The 27,100-nt window shown below is 39.0% G+C and overlaps 1 non-coding gene across 1 annotated transcript; it reads left to right on the top strand.

Moving 5' to 3' along the window:
• Positions 1–21,245: 21,245 nt before the first annotated feature.
• TRNAT-CGU (transfer RNA threonine (anticodon CGU)) lies at positions 21,246–21,317 on the top strand. Its single transcript has one exon. It is a non-coding gene; the product is annotated as a tRNA-Thr (tRNA).
• The last annotated feature ends 5,783 nt before the right edge of the window (positions 21,318–27,100 follow it).

The raw sequence follows: 27,100 nt of genomic DNA on the forward strand, positions 1-27,100 counted from the left end.
TGGGTTAATCTTACTAGTGCAGATGATGGTGACTGCGCGAGGCTGACTCATTAGGCAGGAGACGCTACTGTGTGAGGCTGACTAGTGTAAGGGGCAGTATGGGGTGAATCTGAAAAGTTTGGGGGAACATTACTAGAACTATGCTGACCAGTGCAGGGGACCAGTGCAGGGGACCAGTGCAGGGGACCAGTACAAGTGACCAGTGCAGGGGACCAGTGCAAGCCTCACTAGTGGAAGGTCCTGTAACAGGGTCAGGCTGACTAGTTCATGGGACAATAATTGGGTGATATTCTTGAGGCCATTTTGACGAGAGATCTGGAAGTGGGAAGGAATAATCTGTTTGTATTAATAAACAAGTTTAATTGTGGGAAAGCGACTTAGTTCATAACAGAAATGATGTATTTTTTACAAGCAGAATCTGAACATCTTGTGGCTAGAAATATAATCAAGTTCTTCATGTGCAAATGATTTGTTTGATAGTGTTTGTAAACTTTATTAAAGCTGACTCCCATCTTCGTTTGTAACCGTCACAAAAAACTAGTAACAAAAAACTTGTACTCCATATATTCTGCTGCATAGATTTGATCTTCTGAATCTTTAAACAAAGTTCTAGCCATTTTTCTGGTGTTGACTAGGTGGCATCCTTCACATGGAATATTGTAAATTCCTTCATCACTGGGCCCAGTGTGCACTCAGAGGTTCTTGTACAATTTCGACCATCACTTCATCTTCGTTAGATTCATTTAGCATTTAAAATACTATGGTGGATGTGGCCTCTGTTGGTATATCTTTATTGTGGTGTTCCAGTTCTTGGACTGTATTGAATCTTGTCTACTTTTTGCTTACAGTGGAGGATGACAGGTCGATGATATCTGAGGTTGGGGAACACATCTCTTCATAGTTTTGTTACTCATTCTGGAATTTGCTATTGGAGATTTTGAGAGGTCATAGAAAAGACGATTAGCACTTCTCATCGTATAATGTTGCCACTGTTGTTGGCTTGTTTCCGCTATTACTCTCGCTTCAGTGTGTCATCTTGTCTGGTAAATCAGACTTACGCAATCTGTGTGTACAGCATCATAATTCCTACGCATAATGTTGTGGAATAGTACCAAACTATAATTCCAAGACATCAGTAAAATCAAGTGTGCTTTATTTTACCTACAAAAACGTTTATAAACACCATGAAACATCCAACATCCCAAGTCGGGGATGAAGGCTGTCTTCACTAGACCTACACAATTTAAATAGTTTTGTCCTCATACCGAATATGTACTTGCATTTTCCTGTTATTCTAATTCACCTACTTCTCCTTTCTCATCTTCTATCTCATTCTACCCCTTTTTTTTCATTCCCCCGCTCTATCATTCCCCTTTCTTCTGTTTCCTCTCATTATCCCATACTGCCACTTTCCTTCTTTAATAAATGAGACATATCAATTAAGCTTTCCTCTTGTTCTCTCATTGTATTTATTTTCACCTTTACTATAAAGAAAAGCTTGAAAGAGATAATATTGTTAAATATGGTTTCCGATGTAGTATAAAACCAAAAGTATCTCTTATATACATTAACCCAATATCCGGAGCCAATTTGTGACTGAAGTAATGACAACATTTGAAATCTCCCTAACTCTGGGCCAGGAACTAGAGCTAATTTGTGGCTGAGCTAGAGCCTATCTCCCACCTACTCTATACCCCACCATCTATATCTCCTCTTCTATCATCTCCTCTTCCTACACTTTTCTTCCTCAATGCTTCCCTGAGTAAGGGCAAAACCCAACAGTTCTCTGGGCAGCTGCCAGTCCGACGACAGGAGGTAGCTGGATGGGATAAGGTAATGGCTGGATAGGGCGGGGCAGCAGGTGGGGCAGGTAGAGCTATGGGTGGGATGGTTGGGGCAGGTAGAACTATGGGTGGGATGGTTGTGAGCAGTTGAATGTGTGACTCCTGGACTAACCCAATAGTCACAACTTTATAGACATGACTTCAAGAGACCCACCCCGCAAGTATTTTGTCTCTACCAGTTACATGTACCAGGAACAGTGTTGGGGTGAGTATGCCTAATGCTGGACACAGTACAGAGGACAATACTTGAGAAAGCTTGACTAACGTGTGGGGACAAAAACCTCACATACTTCCTGAGTTATCAAAACTGAAGAAGAAAATAAGAAATATAAATTTAAGAAATATCCAAATGTGGCTCCTTCCATCACTGAGATTAAAATTGTTCTCAGATGCTGAAGGCTCTCATGTGTCATGCTAATAATACCTGATAATTCCCCTGGAAAACAAAGTACCTTAAGCAGGGAGAATATATGTGTTGCGTAAGGAAGATTAATGCCTAGGAGCTGACGTCGTAAGATGTATAACTCTGAGAAGCGGAATTTTCAGTGTAATTCTCACTAAAGTTATTCCTTGTTAATCCATCATCAGCTCACAAACAATGTATTGATTACAATCAAATTTGCCATTCACAGGGTTAAAAAAATTATTTTTGTTGCACTGCAGATTTATGACCTTATAAGATATCTGAACTTACTTCTAGGCCATTAGCCATTATTTACTGGTGTTTAATTGTAATTAGGGTGCAGAACAGATTTGGTTAATGGATAATTTGGAAAGACTGATATACAGTGAATAAAACAGTGATAAGGCAGGTGTTAAATTATATTGAATATTCATAATATTCTATAAGCTTTTAAACGGTTTCTTTGGGAAAGTGTGGCTCGTGGCCTGGTGGCAAAATCTCTCGCTTCACACGGCGAGGACCCGGGTTCGATTCCCGGCAAAGGGATGGACAAATTGGGCGTGTTTCCTTACACAGGTTGTCTATGTTAACACATCAGTAAAATGGCTACCTGTGTGTTAGTGGACTGGTGTAGGTCGCATCCGGGGACAAAACTGACCTAATTTGCGGGAAATGCTCTGCATAACAAACGATTTTCTATATAGTAGTATATCATTGATGTCAGGTAGGCCTGTATACCTTGTACATGTACTTGTAGCAAATAAAGATATTATTATTATTATTATTATTATTATTATTATTATTATTATTAACATGTCACAATGCTGTGGCTGCAACAATTTACCAAAATCCCTCAGTTGAGAGAGGAAAGTCAGGATGAAGTTGAGCTCTGTCAATGGTCTCTATATGTAGTTGTTTGTGAAGTGGGGCTCACGTTAAGGTATGAAAGTCAGGAATATTATCCAGTAAAAGTTTACCATGGATATTATGCACTAACAGTGGTTAATGTTTTAATTCTTGGGAAATGTGTCATACGAAAAGCTGTTTAATCTGGTGATATTAGAATATACCAAAACAAATAAATTAGTTGGTGGTATAGAATTGATAGGATGATAAAGGAGAATAAAAAAAAAGGGGTCATCTGTAAGAAAGCAGTAAGATGGAAGAAAATATATAATATTTGTGAATGAATGTGTGGGCAGGAGGGTACATTAAGAAAGAGATGATTCACAGAAAAGCGAGGGAAAGAGAGAGAGACAGAAAGAGGTATTAGTGTTGCGGAATCTGGGGAAAAAGTGTCAAGTGTTTCTGGAAACAGTTTTGCAGCGCAAAATATGGGTCTCTTAATGTTCCTGGAAAATTACTGAGTAATGTGAATAATTTACAGAGAACAAGACGTCAAGAAAGAGGAAAGTGTTGTGTCTCTTCTCAAAAAAAAAAAAAAAAAAAAAAAAAAGAGAGAGAGAGGAACAAAATAAGAATCAGCAGCTACAGATTAGTGACACACTTGTCAATCAATGGCAATTTTTTTGACTCGATAATCTCACGGCAAATGGCAGTATTTTTCAACTACCAGTCTCTGCAAAGCTACAAGCACTATGAGTCTCTGGCCCTGCACTACACCTCTTTCGTGATTTCCTTCAAGACTGATCTCTAAGAACTGTCAATTTCACAGAGTCGATAAGGTAATATGCATCATTATTATACAAAGAAGCGTACTTGTTCTCTTGTTATGGAATGTCTACTTCCATGATCTTCCTTAACTCATATGTAAATAAATGACAGAATAAAACATTTAATTATGAAAGAGATAGTATACTAGCTGCTGTCAGGCACATTAATCACCAGCAGACAGCTGTGTCAACCCGAGGAAATATATGGAAGATTATTTTTCCTTTACGAAAACAAAATATGTGGTCTCTCAGCAGCTTGAAATTAATGTTCGAGCAATGGAAAGAATGAATGGAAGATTGTTAGAATCAGGGATGAACTGGGTATCCAAGGGATGAAATTTGACCCCAAATTGTCTATGAAGAATCAAGTGATAAATCTTGCAGGTAAGGCAGTGAAAACCCTAACTGGAGGGGCTGTGATACTCTGTACGAGACACAGATGTACTCTCACCATTAGTATGCACCATTTTCTTGAATTGTCTTCTGCCCTGTCTTATCAACGTCTTCTGGACACAAAAGAGAAACGAGAAAGATAACGTACCTCTTGTTTAGACCCGGCATAGAGAGATCCGACATTTCTCATGAGCCTCCAACACTAGAGAGATGCGGCCGGTTTACAGTTACGTCCAAGGTTAATATTATCAAGATGCCACACATGACTCCAGTTCGTGGACAGCGAGAGGACACATTCCATACTACAAATAGGCAGAAAACGGCAACTACACTCTGGCAGTACCTTTCTCAAAAGCATTATTTCGTCTGAGATCATTCATTCCTAGAATGACTAGAATCGGGAACATGTTCGCACCATGTCATAATATCGACAAAGTAGAGAAAGCTGACCAAATGACACCTTCGGTTCACAGATGGCTCCAGTTTTATCCTTAAGTCTACCCTTTATTAACTGTAATGCTAGGGAAGGCTTTGAAATAAATTGAGCTAGGTATCATTTTTTCAGCTCTCAGTTAAGTTAATAAGAAACCCATGTGTAAACATGTGTAAACAAGAGAGCTAAATGGATAAACAGAGAGAGAGACAGAGAGAGAGAGAGAGAGAGAGAGAGAGAGAGAGAGAGAGAGAGAGAGAGAGAGAGAGAGAGAGAGAGAGAGAGAATATAGGAAAATGATAGTAAAGAGCGAGACCGAGAGAGATAAACTTCCAAACTGTTGGTGTGTTGTGGGTCAGAAAAGGGAAGTGTCGAGTGCAGCGGGTCACAACTCAGTTTCCAGGGCTATTGAAATGACTGTTGTAGGTGGTAACTTAAGGAGACATGGAAGACAGCTGGGAAGTATCTCAGAAGAGTTCTGGGAAGGTTAAGAGGAGGTTTATTGAATATCATCGCGGTTCTTGAAAAGGCCGATATCATTTTTTTTTTTTGAGACTCGTTGTGGGAAGGAATCAGAAGAGGATTGGATAGTCAGGCTCCTGAAAAAGTCGTTATGATCTGTACGTTGAATAACAACGCATTTCTGATTGTCTTCTCTACGAAGGTTGTTGTAAGTGCTATTGAAATTGATAGGAAAACCTTCACTATTGTCTCTGTCGGGAAATCTCAGTAATGATAATGAACTTAAATTAATGTTCCTTAGAATGTTAGTAATTTAGAAGTGTAGTGGTGTAGTGAGGGAATATTTTACGAACTGACTTCGTGGCTTCACGAAATAACTCTGGAAAATGTTGCAATAAGGAAACTCTTTGTTGCAATAGAGAATTAAAGTTCCATAATCAAAGAAATTATTATTTACGTGTCAGTGAGTTTTGTTGTTTTAGAAGAATCATAAATATGGTCAGTGTTCTATTACCAGAAAGAATCTATCATCAACGAAAATTCTTCCTGCACCGGTGAAGCGATTTTTGATACGAGATAAAAATTTCTTCTCCATGTGATCCAAGAAAGTTTTCCTTATATTGCGTAACCTCCAATTTCTTGTACCTTAATATAAGCGATGGAAATATAACAGAGTGCGGCATTTGTTAATAAAAATTAAATATTAGATGTATGATTTGATGCAAATCGAAAGAGGCATTGATAAACACTTGGTGACTATGCAAATTTCTACCATAAAAATAAAAATATCTACACATCTTAAAATTAATTCAAATTTTCCACTAAAAAAGCACCAGTATTGAATGTTTAAAATCAGTCAGAAGAGATATTCGTCAGTTTGAGTTGTAAGTGTCCAATGAAAATAATTTTTTTCGCATTTCCAAATTTTTTATGAAAATGACGAATAAGGACCAACGTCGAAGAAAATCAATGGAAACTTTTTTCTAAGTAATGTTAAAAAACTTTAAAAATTCGATTAAACTTTATCTTCTGATCAGAAATTAGTAACAAAGTTTGACTTTATTTGGTAACTTTAGGTTAAATGAACTTAATATTCTTCTAAGTATTTATTAAATCTGTGTACCTCAACACTATTTAAAAAAATAATATACATTATATACTCTAAGTTTACAAAAAAACTTGCTGACCTACATATCTCATCATTAATTAAAACCTGACCAGTCCCACGTAAAGAAAAAAATTGGATTTATTTCTTCAGGAGTTAATTGGAAAAAAATTTAATATTGTTTTTAATGAGGTAACTGATTAAGTTCAGCCCTTCTATGCAGATTAATTAATAGCAAAGCACCTGAGCAGGTTCTAGCTTAATGTGCTTGTGTAATTTAGGATAATGATCTCTTTGTTCCCACTTAAAGATATGAACAAAATTTCGTCTACGTATTTCTTAATTTTAAATTTTCATTCACGACATTTCGACATTAGTTTCCATTTAATGACTTGTAAATGTCTCTTTAGATTCCCTTCAAATCATCGATTCTAATATTTAACTGCATTATGACTTATGTCTCACTGCATTATGACTTATGTCTCACTGCATTATGAACTATGTCTCACTGCATTATGAACTATGTCTCACTGCATTGTGTACTATTCCTCACTGCATTATGAACTATGTCTCACTGCATTGTGTACTATTCCTCACTGCATTATGAACTATGTCTCACTGCATTATGAACTATGTCTCACTGCATTATGTACTATGTCTCACTGCATTATGAACTATGTCTCACTGCATTATGAACTATGTCTCACTGCATTATGAACTATGTCTCACTGCATTATGAACTATGTCTCACTGCATTATGAACTATGTCTCACTGCATTATGAACTATGTCTCACTGCATTATGAACTATGTCTCACTGCATTATGAACTATGTCTCACTGCATTATGAACTATGTCTCACTGCATTATGAACTATGTCTCACTGCATTATGAAGTATGCTTCACTGCATTATGAACTATGTCTCACTGCATTATGAACTATGTCTCACTGCATTATGAACTATGTCTCACTGCATTATGAACTATGTCTCACTGCATTATGAACTGTGTCTCACTGCATTATGAATAATGTATAACTGCATTATGTACTATGTCTCACTGCATTATGAACTATGTCTCACTGCATTATGAAGTATGTCTCACTGCATTATGAACTATGTCTCACTGCATTATGAACAATGTATAACTGCATTATGTACTATGTCTCACTGCATTATGAACTATGTCTCACTGCATTATGAATAATGTATAACTGCATTATGTACTATGTCTCACTGCATTATGAACTATGTCTCACTGCATTATGAAGTATGTCTCACTGCATTATGAACTATGTCTCACTGCATTATGAACTATGTCTCACTGCATTATGAATAATGTATAACTGCATTATGTACTATGTCTCACTGCATTATGAACTATGTCTCACTGCATTATGAACTATGTCTCACTGCATTAAGAACTATGTCTCACTGCATCATGAACTATGTCTCACTGCATTATGTACTATGTCTCACTGCATTATGAACTATGTCTCACTGCATTATGTACTATGTTTCACTGCATTAAGAACTATGTCTCACTGCATTATGAACTATGTCTCACTGCATTATGAACTATGTCTCACTGCATTATGAACTATGTCTCACTGCATTATGAAGTATGCTTCACTGCATTATGAACTATGTCTCACTGCATTATGAACTATGTCTCACTGCATTATGAACTATGTCTCACTGCATTATGAACTATGTATCACTGCATTATGAACTATGTCTCACTGCATTATGCACTATGTATCACTGCATTATGAACTATGTCTCACTGCATTATGTACTATGCTTCACTGCATTATGAACTATGTCTCACTGCATTATGAACTATGTCTCACTGCATTATGAACTATGTATCACTGCATTATGAACTATGTCTCACTGCATTATGTACTATGTCTCACTGCATTATGAACAATGTCTCACAGCATTATGTACTATGTCTCACTGCATTATGAACTATGTCTCACTGCATTATGAACTATGTCTCACTGCATTATGAAGTATGCTTCACTGCATCATGAACTATGTCTCACTGCATTATGTACTATGTCTCACTGCATTATGAACTATGTCTCACTGCATTATGTACTATGTCTCACTGCATTATGAAGTATGCTTCACTGCATTATGAACTATGTCTCACTGCATTATGTACTATGTCTCACTGCATTATGTACTATGTCTCACTGCATTATGTACTATGTCTCACTGCATTATGAAGTATGCTTCACTGCATTATGAACTATGTCTCACTGCATTATGTACTATGTCTCACTGCATTATGAACAATGTCTCACTGCATTATGAACTATGTCTCACTGCATTATGAACTATGTCTCACTGCATTATGAACTATGTCTCTCTGCATTATGAACTATGTCTCACTGCATTATGAACTATGTCTCACTGCATTATGTACTATGTCTCACTGCATTATGAAGTATGCTTCACTGCATTATGAACTATGTCTCACTGCATTATGTACTATGTCTCACTGCATTATGAACAATATCTCACTGCATTATGAACTATGTCTCACTGCATTATGAACTATGTCTCACTGCATTATGAACTATGTCTCTCTGCATTATGAACTATGTCTCACTGCATTATGAACTATGTCTCACTGCATTATGTACTATGTCTCACTGCATTATGTACTATGTCTCACTGCCTTATGAACTATGTCTCACTGCATTATGAACTATGTCTCACTGCATTATGAACTATGTCTCTCTGCATTATGAACTATGTCTCACTGCATTATGAACTATGTCTCACTGCATTATGTACTATGTCTCACTGCATTATGAAGTATGCTTCACTGCATTATGAACTATGTCTCACTGCATTATGTACTATGTCTCACTGCATTATGAACAATATCTCACTGCATTATGAACTATGTCTCACTGCATTATGAACTATGTCTCACTGCATTATGAACTATGTCTCTCTGCATTATGAACTATGTCTCACTGCATTATGAACTATGTCTCACTGCATTATGTACTATGTCTCACTGCATTATGTACTATGTCTCACTGCCTTATGAACTATGTCTCACTGCATTATGAACTATGTCTCACTGCATTATGAACTATGTCTCACTGCATTATGAAGTATGCTTCACTGCATCATGAACTATGTCTCACTGCATTATGTACTATGTCTCACTGCATTATGAACAATGTCTCACTGCATTATGAACTATGTCTCACTGCATTATGAACTATGTCTCACTGCATTATGTACTATGTCTCACTGCATTATGAACTATGTCTCACTGCATTATGTACTATGCTTCACTGCATTATGAACTATGTCTCACTGCATTATGAACTATGTCTCACTGCATTATGTACTATGTCTCACTGCATTATGAACTATGTCTCACTGCATTATAAACTATGTCTCACTGCATTATGAACTATGTCTCACTGCATTATGTACTATGTCTCACTGCATTATAAACTATGTCTCACTGCATTATAAACTATGTCTCACTGCATTATGAACTATGTCTCACTGCATTATAAACTATGTCTCACTGCATTATGAACTATGTCTCACTGCATTATGAAGTATGCTTCACTGCATTATTAACTATGTCTCGCTGCATTATGAACTATGTCTCACTGCTTTATGAACTATGTCTCACTGCATTATGAACTGTCTCACTGCATTATGAACTATGTTTCACTGCATTGTGTACTGAAACACAGAGGATTGAGATTATTGAATACAAGGTTACCAGTCTCGTGTGACGCAGTGACATATATGCATCTAGTTTTTCTCTCTTCCTCCAACTTACCGATATATTTTAGATCTTAACTCGTGAAATCGTCATTCAATCTGTTTCATTTTTTTCGATACTTACGTGTTCGGTAACTAAGTCCAAATTTTTTGTATTATTCACTCTCCCTCTCAGTAAAATTGTTGAACTCACTTCTAATATCCTGGAATGGCTCTAATAACTCCCAAAACCCTCATTAGCGAAGCTTCATATATTCAAAAATGTGTCAAAAAAAACCGAAGGCGTGGGAGAGTGAAATGCAAATATGTACATGCAGATCTGACAATTCTTTGGTGTAAAAAGCTGAGAATTATTTTTTCGCTTTTAGTCGTGTTTTAACCTCATGTGAACAGCTACAATAATGACCTGGAAAGTATCTTTAGAGACTCTTTGGCGTTCACGCAAATTTGTTCTTATAGTAAAATATAAAAAAAAAAAATAAAAAAATGGATCGAAAGAAACCTTTGCAATAACTGGAAAATGACTTACATTACTGTGTTTTCCGGAAAATAAGTCCCAAGTTGTCAATTTTAGAGAAAATGTGGAACAACATTTTCGTTCATTATATACAGAATGCTTCTTATGACTGAGTTCAAAAAATTATTGACATTGCATTCTGTAAGAAGGATGATTCCCTGTAATTTAAGCTCCGACTGGTGCAAATCTGAAATTTTAGTGAAATAGTTATCAAACTTCAAAGGGTTATTCAGCGCGAGACAAACTCGCCCAACTATCACTAGATGATCGGCAATGGGATCAGGCAACCCTTCCAGTGCGACTGGGAGGTATAGGGGTGCGCAAAACAACGCAGGTACCTTTACCTGCATTTGTCTTCACGTTTGGCTTCCAGTGGATTAGTCAAGAAGATTGTCCCCGAACGCTTGAGAGACGTGGTAGGAGCTCAAGACTCAAGGTTCACTGAAGCAGCGATGCGGTGTGACACCCTTACAGACTCCTCCAGTAGACCAGTTCTTCCCAAAGAGCACAAACAGTTCCACTGGGACTAACTGATCTTGGAAAAAATCGCCAACATAGTGTTCACCAATGCTTCACCGAACGATTGGTATTGATCAATAACAATATTGCGCTAGCCAAGGACTCGAACCCATGTTGTACTGGCCCGCCTCATGGTGAGCTAGAACCACATGACGCCTTAACCCACAGGACCACCCAATCCTACGAAGATGGCACAGGCAGCAGAGCTGTTTTACCGCCATCCGAGGACATTTGGTGTTGTTGGAGCTTCTAGGCTAATTTTCATTCTCATCCCTGTTTGGTGTACTAGTCCATGAGCAGCACATATATATTATTGTAACCAAAAACAAGTGGTATTGATCAATAACAACAATGCACTAGTTCGTGGTTACATAAGTTAATAAAAGTATTAGTCAGAGGGCTGAAGAGGGTTTGTTGAGGTGATTTGGTCATTTAGAGAGAATGGATCAAAGTAGAATGACATGGAGAGCGTATAAATCTGTAGGGAAGGAAGGCGGGGTAGGGGCCGTCCTCGAAAAGGTTGAAGGGAGGGGGGTAAAGGAGGTGTTGTGGGCGAGGGGTTTGGACTTCCAGCAAGTACGTGTGAGTGTGTTAGATAGGAGTGAAAGGAGACAAATGGTATTTGGGACCTGACGATCTGTTGGAGTGTGAGCAGGGTAATATTTAGTGAAGGGATTCAGGGAAACCGGTTATTTTATACAAACTGAATTGAGTCCTGGAAATGGGAAGTACAATGCCTGCACTCTAAAGGAGGGGGTTGAGATATTGGCAGTTTGGAGAGATGTGTATTTTTCTACATATATACTTCTAACCTGTTGTATTCTGGGCACCTCTGCAAAAACAGTGATTAGGTGTGAGTGAGGTGAAAGTGTTGAATGATGATGAAAGTATTTTGGGGGGGGGGGAATTTTCTTTCTCTTTGGGTCACCCTGCCTCGGTGGGAGACGACCGACTTGTTGAAAAAAAAAATATTTATATATATATCCGAGGACACTCGTGGCAGTGGTATGTTCAAGGATTAATTTCCTCCTCCTCCTGTTTGAATACCCGCCTCCACAAACAGTCTATATAGCAATGAAACCACGAAACAAGTGGTTTTGAATCATTTACCAAACTGCAGTAGGCCAGGGTTCGACCCCACACACAAGCTGAAGGAGAGTTTCAGTGGGGATTAGGTCAGGGGTTTCTAATGGAGTTAGAGCTCAGCAAGGAGTAGCAATAATGTTGAAGGATAAGCTGTGGCAAGAAAGAAGGAATATAAATGAATAAATTAAAGGATTATGTCGAGTAAAATAAGGGTATTACGGAGTACAGTACAAAAAATATTTATATAAAATAACGCTCCATATATAATGTCAATTTCCATGTAGTGTACTGAAAGTGGACGTGCATATTCCCTGAAGGCGAACGCGTTTTATTCCCGTCAGACAGGCAGTGGCCAGGACAGGAGCAGATGTGGTTTGTAGGGAGTAGGTTACTCACAGCAGAGGAAGCAAAATGTAGCGGTGAGAGTATGTGGCGTTGGATAGTGTATAGTATTTTGTTTGTTTTGGTGCTCTCATTTGTTTGTAAAGCCCTAGTGTGTGCAAGGGCCTGTGTTTTGGAGAGCTTTTAATATTTTCACTGTAGGCTAAGTAGCCGGCAGGAAGAAAAAGGGGGAAGGATGTGTTGAAACCTCCCTGTTTATATATATTGTTTAACTCATTCGTAGCAGTGTGCTAGTGAGCTAATGTGAAGTGGAGTGTGGTGGTTTTTTGTAGTAGATTGTAAGTTGTATATAAGTTATTATTAATACATAATTTTGTATAGGCGAGTTTTTATGTCCTTCCTTATACAACATTAATTATTTGCACTCATGCTTAATTTGTATGAATACATGCGGGCACAAGGTTTGCTGTGTTTTTCAGTGTAATTTTATAACCTCTAGACAGCAGTGTGAGCAACCTTTAGGAGCCAGAACCATTTTATTTAAGTTACGACATCAAAGTCGTAACAAAGGGTTGGATGTGAAAAGTGGGTTATAGTAAGTATTTATGCATCTGGAGAAGAGAAAAGTGTAGAAGAGAGAGAGAGATTTTTGGAAATGTTGAATGAGTGTGTGGGGAGTTTTGAACCAAATGAGAGAATACTTGTGGTTGGGAACTTCAATGCTAAGTGGGTAATAATGTTGTGGAGGGAGTAGTTGGTAAATTTAGGGTGCCAGGGGTAAATGAAAATTAGGAGCCTTTAAATGAACTATGTGTAGAAAGAAGTTTGGTAATAAGTAAGACATATTTTATGAAAGAAAGGATACGTATACAAGATATGATATAGCACGTAATGGAAATAGTTTGTCAGATTATATATTGGTGGATAAAAAGTTGATGGGCAGCCTACAGGATGTACATGTTTATAGAGGGGCAACGGATATATGAGAGCATTATCTAGTTATAGCTACAATTAGAGTAAAATGAGACAAAAAGGAAATAACAACAGTAAGTAAGAGGGAGGTGAGAGTGTATAAACTAAGGGAGAAGGAAGTTCGGATGAGATATAAGCAACTATTGGCAGCAAGGTGGGCTGGTGCAAAGTATGAGCAGTGGGGGCGTTGAAGAGGGTTGGAATAGTTTTAAAAATGCAGTAATAGAATGTGGGGCAGAAGTTTGTGGTTATAGGAGGGTGGGTGCAGGAGGAAAGAGGAGTGATTGGAAGAATGATGAAGTAAACGGTGTGATAAAAGAGAAAAAGTTAGCTTATGAGAGATTTTTACAAAGCAGAAGTGTTATGAGAAGGGTAGAGTGTATGGAGAGTAAAAGAAAGGTGAAGAGAGTGGTGAGAGAGTGCAAAAGGAGAGCAGATGATAGAGTGAGAGAGGCACTGTCAAAAAATTTTGCAGAGAATAAGAAAAAAATTTGGAGTGAGACAAACAAGTTAAGAAAGTTGAAAACAGAGTCGAGGAGTTAGTAGATGAGGAGCTGAAGGTGATGGGTAGATGACGGGAATATTATGAGGAAGTTGTAAATATTGTTGATGAAAGTAGTAGTAGTAACACCTCTGCTATTAATGCTACTACTACTAGTAGTACTACCATTTAAAACGGTACTAGTTAAAAGGACGAGGCGTTTCAAAATTTACCTAACGAGGAATAGAAGGCTTCAGTGTCCGTCAGTATTTGTTTAAATTCTTGTATTCACATATGAACATACTCACATCATCTGCCTGTATAATGTGCTCCCGCGAGGTACATTCTATCCTTCAAAAATCCTGATTCGCAGCCGAAACATTGTCTTAAATAAAGTTTCAAGTTGCTGTTTGTGCGACTTTATCAACTACAAAATACTACTAATAATTAATAATTTGTAAATTACATGTGAATGGCCTTGAGGTATTTATGATATTTGGAACATTTTCCAGAGTTATTCACTACACATCCATTAGCCAAAACTCTAGTAATACTCTTATAATTCTTCACAAACATTCAAATTTTTGACATCCGATGGAATATTAATTTATTTTTAGGCTCATGATGAACACTGAGTTTTCCCGTCATAAATATTAAAAAAAAAACTGTCCCATCAATTTCAAATGACACCGACAACACTATTAGAGAAATAAAACAGGAATGAGTCTTATCAGTTGTCGCTGACGGACCATAAAAATGTATTTTAAAAATCATTCTTCACATCAGAGCACTTCCAACAAATACTCAAATCATAACGACAATTCGAGACCTTGACTAGCAAATCCTCTTCTGAATCTTCCTCACAACAGTTCTCCGAAATAATATTTCTATACGCCCCTTTCAAGAACCTTCCTGCTAACGTACTATTCAAGAGACTCCCTCTTAACGCCCCTTTCAAAAACTTTCCCAGAACTCTTCTGAGACACTTTTCTGCTGCCTTCCATGTTCCTTTAGGGTCCCGCCTTCAATAGTCATTTCAATAGCTCTGGGAACTGTGTTGTGCACTCCACACACACCTCCGTTGCTGACACAACACAGCACCCGTTTACAAGTTTTTTTTTTTTTTTTTTATCTCTCGGTGTCGCTCTCTTATTATCTCTCTCTTTTAGTCTCTCTCTCTCTCTCTCTCTCTCTCTCTGTATCTCACTGTATCTCTCTGTCTCTCTCTCTCTCTCTCTCTCTGTCTGTCTGTCTGTCTGTCTGTCTGTCTGTCTGTCTGTCTGTCTCTCTCTCTCTCTCTCTCTCTCTCTCTCTCTCTCTCTCTCTCTCTCTCTGCGACCTAAGTACTTTTACGGGCTTTGGTTAAAAGTTCCTACCTTAATTACAATCTATGAGTTATTAACTACGTCAGCTTATTTGAAGGTCTTTCCTAGCATTACCATTGTTAAGTTTATATTGTTATATTAAAATAGTGTAGAGAATGAAACTGGAGCCATGTGCGAGCCAGAGATTTCATTTGGTCTAATGAATTTGTTTCGTCAATTTTGCTATGCTGTGCCAACATGTTCCAGACTCCAGTCATTCTAAGAATGAATAATCTCAGATGAAATGATATTATGAAGCTGCTGCTGTCTCCTGCCTCTCTTGTGGTACTGAAGGTTAGGTTAGGTTTGGTGTGTCAGGAAACAGGACAAGTGTTTCCTGACTGTCTTTATCATATGATGGCCCACAGATGGAGATTTTGATCATCTGATCGAGACCTTCCGTTGGCTAACCAGTCCGCTACTTTATATATTATGATTATAACCATTCGATGTGTCCAGTATGGTACTGCGACTGGCTTCTTGCTCTCGGCGAAATGGAGCCAGGTGTGATGTCTTGACATTATCGACTTTCTATACAAGAGTAAACCATTCTCCTATCTTTGATGCTGAAGGCTCTGGTGAAATGACAAATGCATTCAGGTCAGTTCCAGGCGAGAGGTAAATCGTCTTGCACGGTTCTCTATTCAGTCCAGAAGTCGTAGATGAGACGTGGGGTAACGCAATCCAAGAAAGTGGTGCATACTTTAAGGGTGTAAGCTCACTTATGTTTTATACTGAGTTTTTTCAGACTTTACTGTAGATTATTATTATAATCAAAAAGAAGCGCTAAGCCACAAGGGTTATACAGCGCTGCACTTTACTGTAGAAAAGATACGCGATACCCCTTAGTGTTATTAGCTTCAATGTTGCCTTCTTTGCAAGATTTCCAGATATGTTGTAGTCAAATTTCAGTCCTAATGATTAGTTAGTGGTCAAGTCGGACCAAAACAGCGTCATACTTTTCATTTTATATGTGCAAGTTATTTGTGTATATATCACTCGTAGGATATCCACCTCATCCCCGGGTTCTAACACTTCCACTCATTCTTACCACTGCTTCAGCACTGGTATAATCCTCCCAGAGACCATCATTCTTAAAAGCAAGTTGATACAGACGTAAGCTGGTTATTGATGTGCCTAAAAGCAGCAGGCATTTTTTATTTTGCAAAAAGTTGATGTAAAAGTACAGTCACCTTCAAAGGCATGGGATTCTGAAATGCTCTGAGGAAGATCATGGAAGACAATCCATAACAATGGACCAATTACGCTTCCTTATGGAACACTGGTACATACTGTGTCTTGTTGACGTCTACCTGGAGGTCTACCTGGGAGGTGATCACTAATGAAGTGTAGTGCAGATCCAGACTCCAACTGTTTGTGGTTTTGACAAGAGACCATGGTCTCATACTCGGCCAAAAGCTCGTACAGCATCCTATGCTACTACACAGCTGATGTGGATTCATCCAATGACTGGTGCCACGTCGAGAGTAATGTCATAATGTCAGTACGTACACCCGAGTGGGTATAACCCAAGAGAGGCAGTGCGTCATCGAGAGAATGTCTGTCTTATTTCCATTGGGGTCCTCAATCTTGTCCCCCAGGATGCGACCCACACCAGTTGATTAACACCCATATATCTACTTGCTAGGTGAACAGGACAACAGGTGCAAGGAAACGCGTCCAGTGTTTCTACCCCAGCCGGAAATCAAACCCGGACCCTCAGCGTGTGAAGAAAGAGATTTTCCAGACAGGCCACGGGGCCCCTATTAAGCAGGGTGGTAGTGATTTGCCGGTGTTGTGGCGGCAGGGAAGTGAGGTGGTGGTGGTGGTGGTGGTTAGGTAGTGTTGTGTTGTGTTGAGGATAGGTAGATAAGAACATAAGAACATAAGAAAGGAGGAACACTGCAGCAGGCCTGTTGGCCCATACTAGGCAGGTCCTTTACAATTCATCCCAGTTGTGGTAATAGTAGTGGATGGATGGTAACTGAAGTGAAGATGTTAGTAGATTAATAATCATAATTCACGAAATCGTAATAACACGAATGCAAACAAACCAGGGAACTGGTGAGGTTAGAACCCATGGCGAGTGAGTGACAGAACTCCAGGCCAGTGTGTAAGCCAGTTACACACTGGCCTGGGGTTTTAACACACACTTGCCACGGGTTCTTACCCTACCCTTCCCATGGTTTGTTTCGATGGGTTATGATACCATTAGTGTATTAGTGGCAATACTAGTAATATTGTTGGTGATAAACTGGTGTAGGTTGCAACTATTGTAACAGCGCTGAATGACCTTGTTGAGTTTATCGTTTACCCTTGATTATGTTAATAATACTAATGTGACAATTGTAGTTATAATGGTGGTAGTGGTTAAGTGATGGAAGTGTTGGTGGTTCACCACACAAGACAGATGAATGCAGGTTGACACAGGCTGCCCTGCACCAAGTGTTGGTGGTTCACCAAACAAGACAGACGAATGCAGGTTGACACAGGCTGCCCTGCACCAAGTGTTGGTGGTTCACCACATAAGACAGATGAATGCAGGTTGACACAGGCTGCCCTGCACCAAGTGTTGGTGGTTCACCACATAAGACAGATGAATGCAGGTTGACACAGGCTGCCCTGCACCAAGTGTTGGTGGTTCACCACATAAGACAGATGAATGCAGGTTGACACAGGCTGCCCTGCACCAAGTGTTGGTGGTTCACCACATAAGACAGATGAATGCAGGTTGACACAGGCTGCCCTGCACCAAGTGTTGGTGGTTCACCACACAAGACAGATGAATGCAGGTTGACACAGGCTGCCCTGCACCAAGTGTTGGTGGTTCACCACACAAGACAGACGAATGCAGGTTGACACAGGCTGCCCTGCACCAAGTGTTGGTGGTTCACCACACAAGACAGACGAATGCAGGTTGACACAGGCTGCCCTGCACCAAGTGTTGGTGGTTCACCACACAAGACAGACGAATGCAGGTTGACACAGGCTGCCCTGCACCAAGTGTTGGTGGTTCACCACACAAGACAGATGAATGCAGGTTGACACAGGCTGCCCTGCACCAAGTGTTGGTGGTTCACCACACAAGACAGATGAATGCAGGTTGACACAGGCTGCCCTGCACCACTACTGAAGTAACAATCTCACTGCTAATTTGTATGATAACAGATCCTGAGACGGAGTCCCTGTCATGTGTGTAGAGGAAAGGGGAGGGTAAAATGAGGGTAAAAAAAGGGTAAATTAGTAATGAAAAGAAAAAGGGAGGTGAGAGAAGTTAGTACATAGGATACAACAAAAGCATTGAAGAAGGGATAAATGAAACTAGGATTTCCAATTTTCGAAATCATGGAGTGAAGAAGTAACAAAGAAAAACTGAAATATATGAAAGTATATACGGAAAAAATGTACATAGAAAGAATCGTATACCGAAATGAAAAACTTTGAAGAATATGCAAAAATAATGAAATCTGAGTGCGACTTAATTAGACAGGATTTGATGAAATAACTTATGACTAGCCAGGTGTTCTGGGGTATGGAAGTGATCACCTGATTATAGATAAGTATGGGCTAGGAGTCCATACTTGTCTGTAATCTGACTGAGTGGTTAAGGTACTGCGTATTTTAAAGCAGAGTTTGGAATTTCGAATTCTTCTGTTGACGGACAGATAATGTCTGTAAATAATTTCGCTCGTTTCTGAACTTTTAAGTAAATACATACAGTGGGGGTATGCTATAACGAACGGTTTGTATAACGAATATTTACATAACCGGTTCTCCCTGTAAAACTGAAAATATAAAGTTTAAAACATCCTACAGAGGAACTGCCAGTAGGACAACCAGTAAAGAGGACCAGGAAGGATGACTTTAATCCTTCCACCTCTTCTCAGTAATTCTCTCCTCCTCAGCCTCCTGTTCTGATGCTCAGCAACACTAAGGTAGGATACAGTACAGTATTAATTTCCGGAGTTCAAATGCACGTGTTTTTATATCATAGGAAATACTAATATTTTCAAGTTTTTTAGGAACTGTTTGCTCACTCATTTCTGTGCTGTCATATGTGTAAGTTCCATCTCGTTTAAGCAGGGGTCCAATACTGGATGTTGTTCTCACCTTAGATTTGACATAAAAAAATATTTTGTGTTTCTTTCATTTTCATTTCTGGCTTTAGGCTCTTCCTGAGATTCGTTTCTCCTGTATGAGTCCTTAAGCCTAAGTTCTATATTTGCTCTTTCTCTGACCAGTGCCTCCCTTCGTGTTTCAGATACACTGGCCCCTTCCAGCAGCTCTGTGATTCTTTGCCTTCGCCTGTACAGGGAGCGTCTCTTTCGTTTACATCATCTCTTCTTTTTCTTAAAGGAATCTGCCTTGAGTATACTTCAAGTGCCACAGAGTTGATTTTTCTAGGCAAAGGTTCGGATCCGTTTTTTTCTGGATATCTTCTCAACTTGTTTCATTTAGGACATTGTTGACTTGATCCCACTGTTTGTTTTTATTAATGAAGTTGAATTTTATGAAGGCACATTCAAAACTGATCACATTTTGCTGGTCCGGAGCCCTGTGCATGCTTGTCTGTACCTCTATGTTATCTGAGTGTATTGTCTTTGATACTGTTACATTTGCATGTCAGATCATCATTATTAGTGAAGATGAGGTCCAGTGTATTTTCTAGTCTTGCTGGCTATATTATTTGCTGGTTTAAGGTGAATTGGTGCAGAGATTTAATAGCTAAAGTGTGTGGGAATTTTCATCTGAGCTGCCTCCTGGGATGATCTCTGTTAAAACATTATTTGCTACATTCCTCCATTTTAGGTGACTTCAGTTGAAATCCCCCAGCAACAAGATGTTTGAGGCAAGAGTTGGGAGATTTTCCAGACGGTGTTCAATTTTCAAAAGCTGTTCCTGGAATTGCTGGGAAGTTGCATCCGGAGTCTTGTATATAATCACAATCACAAGGTTTCGGTTTTTTATCTTTAATGCCAAAACTTCAAGTACATCGTTTGAGGTATTTAGTAGCTGCCTGTTTAGTTTGTCGCATATAAGCATGTTATAACCTGGGATCCATATTTCGTTGTCAAAGTGGTCCTTTCTGTGGGTCTCTGTGAAAGCCGCAAACATTGCGTTTGACTCTGTCAGCAGTTCACTGATGAGAGATTTTAGACCCTGAATATTTGCAAGGATAAATGTCTTTGTATTGATGGTGTGTGGGGGCCTTGTTTGCTGGCACTTATATCTGTTGTTCTAGACTGGAGGCCACTGATTATTCCTCCGCTCCAGAAGTACTTTAAATTGGTGTACGATTTCTGTCGTTTCTTACCTTTATTTTCTTCTTGGCACTAAAAATCCTTTGTGGAGTAGTTATGGCTACCCTGGTTTGTTGCCATGGTCTGAGTCGTCTGTATCTTGAAGAGTTGAGACACTTATGCAACATAAGGGAATCTTTATTGAAGAAACGTTTCGCCACACAGTGGCTTCATCAGTCCAATACAAAGTAGAAATGGGTAAGGAGAGGAGGAGATTGAAGTAATCAGTCCCTCAGCCTGGAATTGATATGTCCAGTCCATCCTACAAGAGTAATGAACTGAACACATCGATTCCAGGCTAATGATCTGAAATACCCATGAAACGTAATTAATGTTTTTTTTTGGATGCAGACTAATAAAATGTTACAAAACCAAAATCAGGCTAAGTGCTCGAGGGGAATCAATAAGCTGACCATCTTGAATACTCTGGAGTTACCAATGTTAATAGATGTCGCAATTTGTAAAAATATCTAGCCAACGTACTTACACATTTGTATATAAACACAAATGCACGAGAAAGCGCATACACGAACAAAATTAGGCATAGATGTAGGTGCGTCAAGAATAATCACTGACAACGCCTCCTTAGCTCAGTGGTAGAGCACTGGTCTCGTAAACCAGGAGTCGTGAGTTCAATCCTCACAGAAGGCACAGCAGGCTCTTTTAAATTATATGATAGATATAGCTCAGAAGACATGGCATAAATGGCTTTGATCCTAGTAGAAAATAGGAAAATTAACTTTTAAAGTAGTTATTGTAGTGATGTATAAACCACCAATAAGACAATACAAGCAGTGATCTAGAACCACAGTTTATATAGTATTACCAGTGATTCACATCCTACCAACAAACTCCTGAAGACAAAGTCAGGAATATGAATAAAACAACAGAATAGTTAACATGAAAGAAGTGGTAAGAAAAGAAAACATGACCAAAAGAAAGTATCAAAGCATCTAATCCTAAAATAATTGAAACAAGAATCTACTGAAAACATTGTGATCAGTGAGAAGACGCATGAAGGTGATGACTGACAACTTGTTAGCAGAATGACAACGATGGAACAGAAGAAAGAGAAGATGAATGGGAATGAAAATTTGGGCACTGAGCGAGTGTTGTCATGATACTGGAACTAGTTCTGTCCTCGGAACAATTCTGATTACTTTCTATCTCTGATTAGTTGCGTGACCCTTATGAGTTTAGCACTTAAAAAATTATTTTAAAAGTAATAAGTTTTTGATATTATAACCTGCAAAAATGGAGGTTAACTTTGCTATAAGCAATAATGGTATACAATGTTAGGTAAGACACATATGCAACAGTTAGGTATCTTTATTATGAAGCGTTTCATAATAAAGATACCTAACTGTTGCATATGTGTCTTACCTAACAACCTGTCGGTATTTTATACCATTTTAATGTTCAATGGTATACAATACCGACAAGTTAATAAGACACATGTAACACAGGTATTTTTATTCCGAAATGTTTGGCCTATACAGTAGGTTCTTCAGTGGATTACAGAGGAGGCGACAGAAACAGTAGAAATGTCAAGTCGATGTAATCAGTCCGTCACCCATGAAGATGATGATACTAGGATCTGCATGAGGCTGTCATAGTGAAGAGCTCTGTTCCACAAGGCACAATACTCGCCCCCATCTTATTTCTCATCCTCATATCAGACATAAACAGAGATATACACCACAGCACCGTATCATCCTTTGCGGATGATACTAGGATCTGCATGAGGCTGTCATCTGCTGAGGACGCGGTTAACCTCCAAGAAGATATAAACAAAGTTTTCCAGTGGGCAACGGTAAACAATATGATGTTCAATGAGGACAAATTCCAACTACTCCGTTATGGAAAACTGGAGGAGATAATAACTAGAACAGAGTATACTACAGACTCCGGCCATACAATAGAGTGGAAAAATAATGTAAGGGACCTGGGAGTAGTAATGTCTGAGAATCTCACTTTCAAGGATCACAACAGTGCTACGATCGCACGTGCAAAGAAAATGATAGGATGGATAATGAGAACTTTCAAAACGAGAGATGCCAAGCCAAATCACTTGTTCTCTCTAGGCTGGAATACTGCTGTACATTAACATCTCCATTCAAAGCAGGAGAAATCGCAGATCTAGAGAGTGTACAAAGATCCTTTACTGCACGTATAAGTTCTGTCAAGCACCTTAACTACTGGGAACGCTTGGAAGCACTTTACTTGTACTCGTTGGAACGCAGGAGGGAGAGATATATCATAATCTACACTTGGAAAATCTTGGAAGGAATGGTCCCAAATCTGCACACAGAAATCACTCCCTACGAAAGTAAAAGACTGGGCAGGCGATGCAAAATGCCCCCAATAAAAAGTAGGGGCGCCATTGGTACACTAAGGGAAAACACCATAAGTGTCCGGGGCCCAAGACTGTTCAACAGCCTCCCATCAAGCATTAGGGGAATTGCCAATAAACCCCTGGCTGCCTTCAAGAGAGAGCTGGACAGATTCCTAAAGTCAGTGCCGGATCAGCCGGGCTGTGGCTCGTACGTTGGACTGCGTGCGGCCAGCAGTAACAGCCTAGTTGATCAGGTCCTGATCCATCGGGAGGCCTGGTCATGGACCGGGCCGCGGGGGCGTTGATCCCCGGAATAACCTCCAGGTAACATCCAGCCCTCAGCCTGAAGAAAAGTTTTACTTCATGGTCTGGAACAATGTAACACTGCAACACAACGGTAACTTGGTACAGTGAACATATCTGATAATTTTTTGCCTGATAACAAGTTACAAGTGACAAGGGATGGACTTACAAGGGTCCTGCCCTCTGTGTTTACATTCTTATACTAGTGTTCTCCGTCTCTCCTGTCGTCAAGATTATCTACGCCTCGCCTTTGACAGTATACATATAAATTTTCGTACTGTTTCTCCAGCTTCACATTTTTGCTTTAGACAATGGAGCAAAATTCTTCTCCAGGTAGAGAGACTTACCACCTCAAAACTGTCCTCAAGGATGATGGGCTGAGTACATCGTTTTTACATCTCCATTGCTTCTGCTGCCTCCTGTGTACTCGACTGAAGAAGCCTACCGTGTAGGCGAAACTTTTAGGAATAAAGATACTAGACTGGTTATAAATGACCATAATTTTTAAAGGGGTGGACCGGTAAGCCAGCAGAAGGCCTCGGTCAGATGACCAAAAGCTCCAAAGGCGGGTCATCATCTGACTAAGACCCGCGTCAGGAAACATTTGTCCTGTTTCCTGACGAACCTTACCTAACCTAACCTAGGAATAAAGATACTTAACTGTTGCACATGTCTCACTTGTCAATTTGCCTTTAATGCGAGAGGAAGAGAGAGCTAGAGCTAGCTTCACAAACGAAATTATTTATTAATTATCTACGAAGGTTAGCCAGGAAAATTGCTTTTAAAAATCTGTCCAGACACACTAAACTTCGTTCAACACAGCAATAATAGTGAATCACTAAACTTCGTGCAACACAGCAATAATAGTGAATCACTAAACTTCGTTCAACACAGCAATAATAGTGAATCACTAAACTTCGTGCAACACAGCAATAATAGTGAATCACTAAACTTCGTTCAACACAGCAATAATAGTGAATCACTAAACTTCGTGCAACACAGCAATAATAGTGAATCACTAAACTTCGTGCAACACAGCAATAATAGTGAATCACTAAACTTCGTGCAACACAGCAATAATAGTGAATCACTAAACTTCGTGCAACACAGCAATAATAGTGAATCACTAAACTTCGTTCAACACAGCAATAATAGTGAGTCACTAAACTTCGTGCAACACAGCAATAATAGTGAATCACTAAACTTCGTGCAACACAGCAATAATAGTGAATCACTAAACTTCGTGCAACACAGCAATAATAGTGAATCACTAAACTTCGTGCAACACAGCAATAATAGTGAATCACTAAACTTCGTGCAACACAGCAATAATAGTGAATCACTAAACTTCGTGCAACACAGCAATAATAGTGAATCACTAAACTTCGTGCAACACAGCAATAATAGTGAATCACTAAACTTCGTGCAACACAGCAATAATAGTGAATCACTAAACTTCGTGCAACACAGCAATAATAGTGAATCACTAAACTTCGTGCAACACAGCAATAATAGTGAATCACTAAACTTCGTGCAACACAGCAATAATAGTGAATCACTAAACTTCGTGCAACACAGCAATAATAGTGAATCACTAAACTTCGTTCAACACAGCAATAATAGTGAATCACTAAACTTCGTGCAACACAGCAATAATAGTGAATCACTAAACTTCGTGCAACACAGCAATAATAGTGAATCACTAAACTTCGTGCAACACAGCAATAATAGTGAGTCACTAAACTTCGTGCAACACAGCAATAATAGTGAATCACTAAACTTCGTGCAACACAGCAATAATAGTGAGTCACTAAACTTCGTGCAACACAGTAATAATAGTGAATCACTAAACTTCGTGCAACACAGCAATAATAGTGAATCACTAAACTTCGTGCAACACAGCAATAATAGTGAGTCACTAAACTTCGTGCAACACAGCAATAATAGTGAATCACTAAACTTCGTGCAACACAGCAATAATAGTGAATCACTAAACTTCGTGCAACACAGCAATAATAGTGAATCACTAAACTTCGTGCAACACAGCAATAATAGTGAATCACTAAACTTCGTGCAACACAGCAATAATAGTGAATCACTAAACTTCGTGCAACACAGCAATAATAGTGAATCACTAAACTTCGTGCAACACAGCAATAATAGTGAATCACTAAACTTCGTGCAACACAGCAATAATAGTGAATCACTAAACTTCGTGCAACACAGCAATAATAGTGAATCACTAAACTTCGTGCAACACAGCAATAATAGTGAATCACTAAACTTCGTGCAACACAGCAATAATAGTGAATCACTAAACTTCGTGCAACACAGCAATAATAGTGAATCACTAAACTTCGTGCAACACAGCAATAATAGTGAATCACTAAACTTCGTGCAACACAGCAATAATAGTGAATCACTAAACTTCGTGCAACACAGCAATAATAGTGAATCACTAAACTTCGTGCAACACAGCAATAATAGTGAATCACTAAACTTCGTGCAACACAGCAATAATAGTGAATCACTAAACTTCGTGCAACACAGCAATAATAGTGAATCACTAAACTTCGTGCAACACAGCAATAATAGTGAATCACTAAACTTCGTGCAACACAGCAATAATAGTGAATCACTAAACTTCGTGCAACACAGCAATAATAGTGAATCACTAAACTTCGTGCAACACAGCAATAATAGTGAATCACTAAACTTCGTGCAACACAGCAATAATAGTGAATCACTAAACTTCGTTCAACACAGCAATAATAGTGAATCACTAAACTTCGTGCAACACAGCAATAATAGTGAATCACTAAACTTCGTGCAACACAGCAATAATAGTGAATCACTAAACTTCGTGCAACACAGCAATAATAGTGAATCACTAAACTTCGTTCAACACAGCAATAATAGTGAATCACTAAACTTCGTGCAACACAGCAATAATAGTGAATCACTAAACTTCGTGCAACACAGCAAAAATAGTGAATCACTAAACTTTGTTCAACACAGCAATAATAGTGAATCACTAAACTTCGTGCAACACAGCAATAATAGTGAATCACTAAACTTCGTTCAACACAGCAATAATAGTGAATCACTAAACTTCGTGCAACACAGCAATAATAGTGAATCACTAAACTTCGTGCAACACAGCAATAATAGTGAATCACTACCTTCACTGAAGTAAACACCAATGAAAACAGTGACGTTCATGAGTGTCACGGTGAACATGTGTACTGTGTAAGTCAAGACTTGCACCACTGATATTTAATTTTTAAATTTAGGTTATGTGGAGAAATTTTCTCCAGGAGGGGGGGTATCAGCCCCTTTCAGCCCTGAGGGGCCCAGCCCTCTCAGAAGGGGCAAGCATCTTGTTTACTGCTACAGCAAGTAATTACCAGCAGATGTTTAACCAGTGTGCACCAGTTACGTGTTCACGCGGCTCTTTGCGAGAGACCACTGTTGCAAGATTGTAGTGTAAATAAGATACAATCAATATCCAATTAAAGAAATCCTGCTCCCACTGTATTACCATGGTAAAGATAGTGTACATTGTTGTCTATGCTTAAGACAGCAAGAATCAAGCATTCTGCTTTGCTTCCTGGTGGAAGTTTGGCAAAGAGGGGAAATGTGCTAGGTCAGTTTTTCCTTTATGTACTAGGGGCAAGGCGGCGACGTAGGATGCTGTGACGACAGATTGCTTTTGACCCTGCCAGGGCTCACATTGACACCAGAATAACCAACAAAGAACACTGATTTGCGCGTTTTTTGTGCGTAAAAGTATCTC

Source organism: Cherax quadricarinatus, chromosome 10 (assembly GCF_038502225.1).
Source record: "Cherax quadricarinatus isolate ZL_2023a chromosome 10, ASM3850222v1, whole genome shotgun sequence".
In the NCBI taxonomy this organism is placed as follows: domain Eukaryota; kingdom Metazoa; phylum Arthropoda; class Malacostraca; order Decapoda; family Parastacidae; genus Cherax; species Cherax quadricarinatus.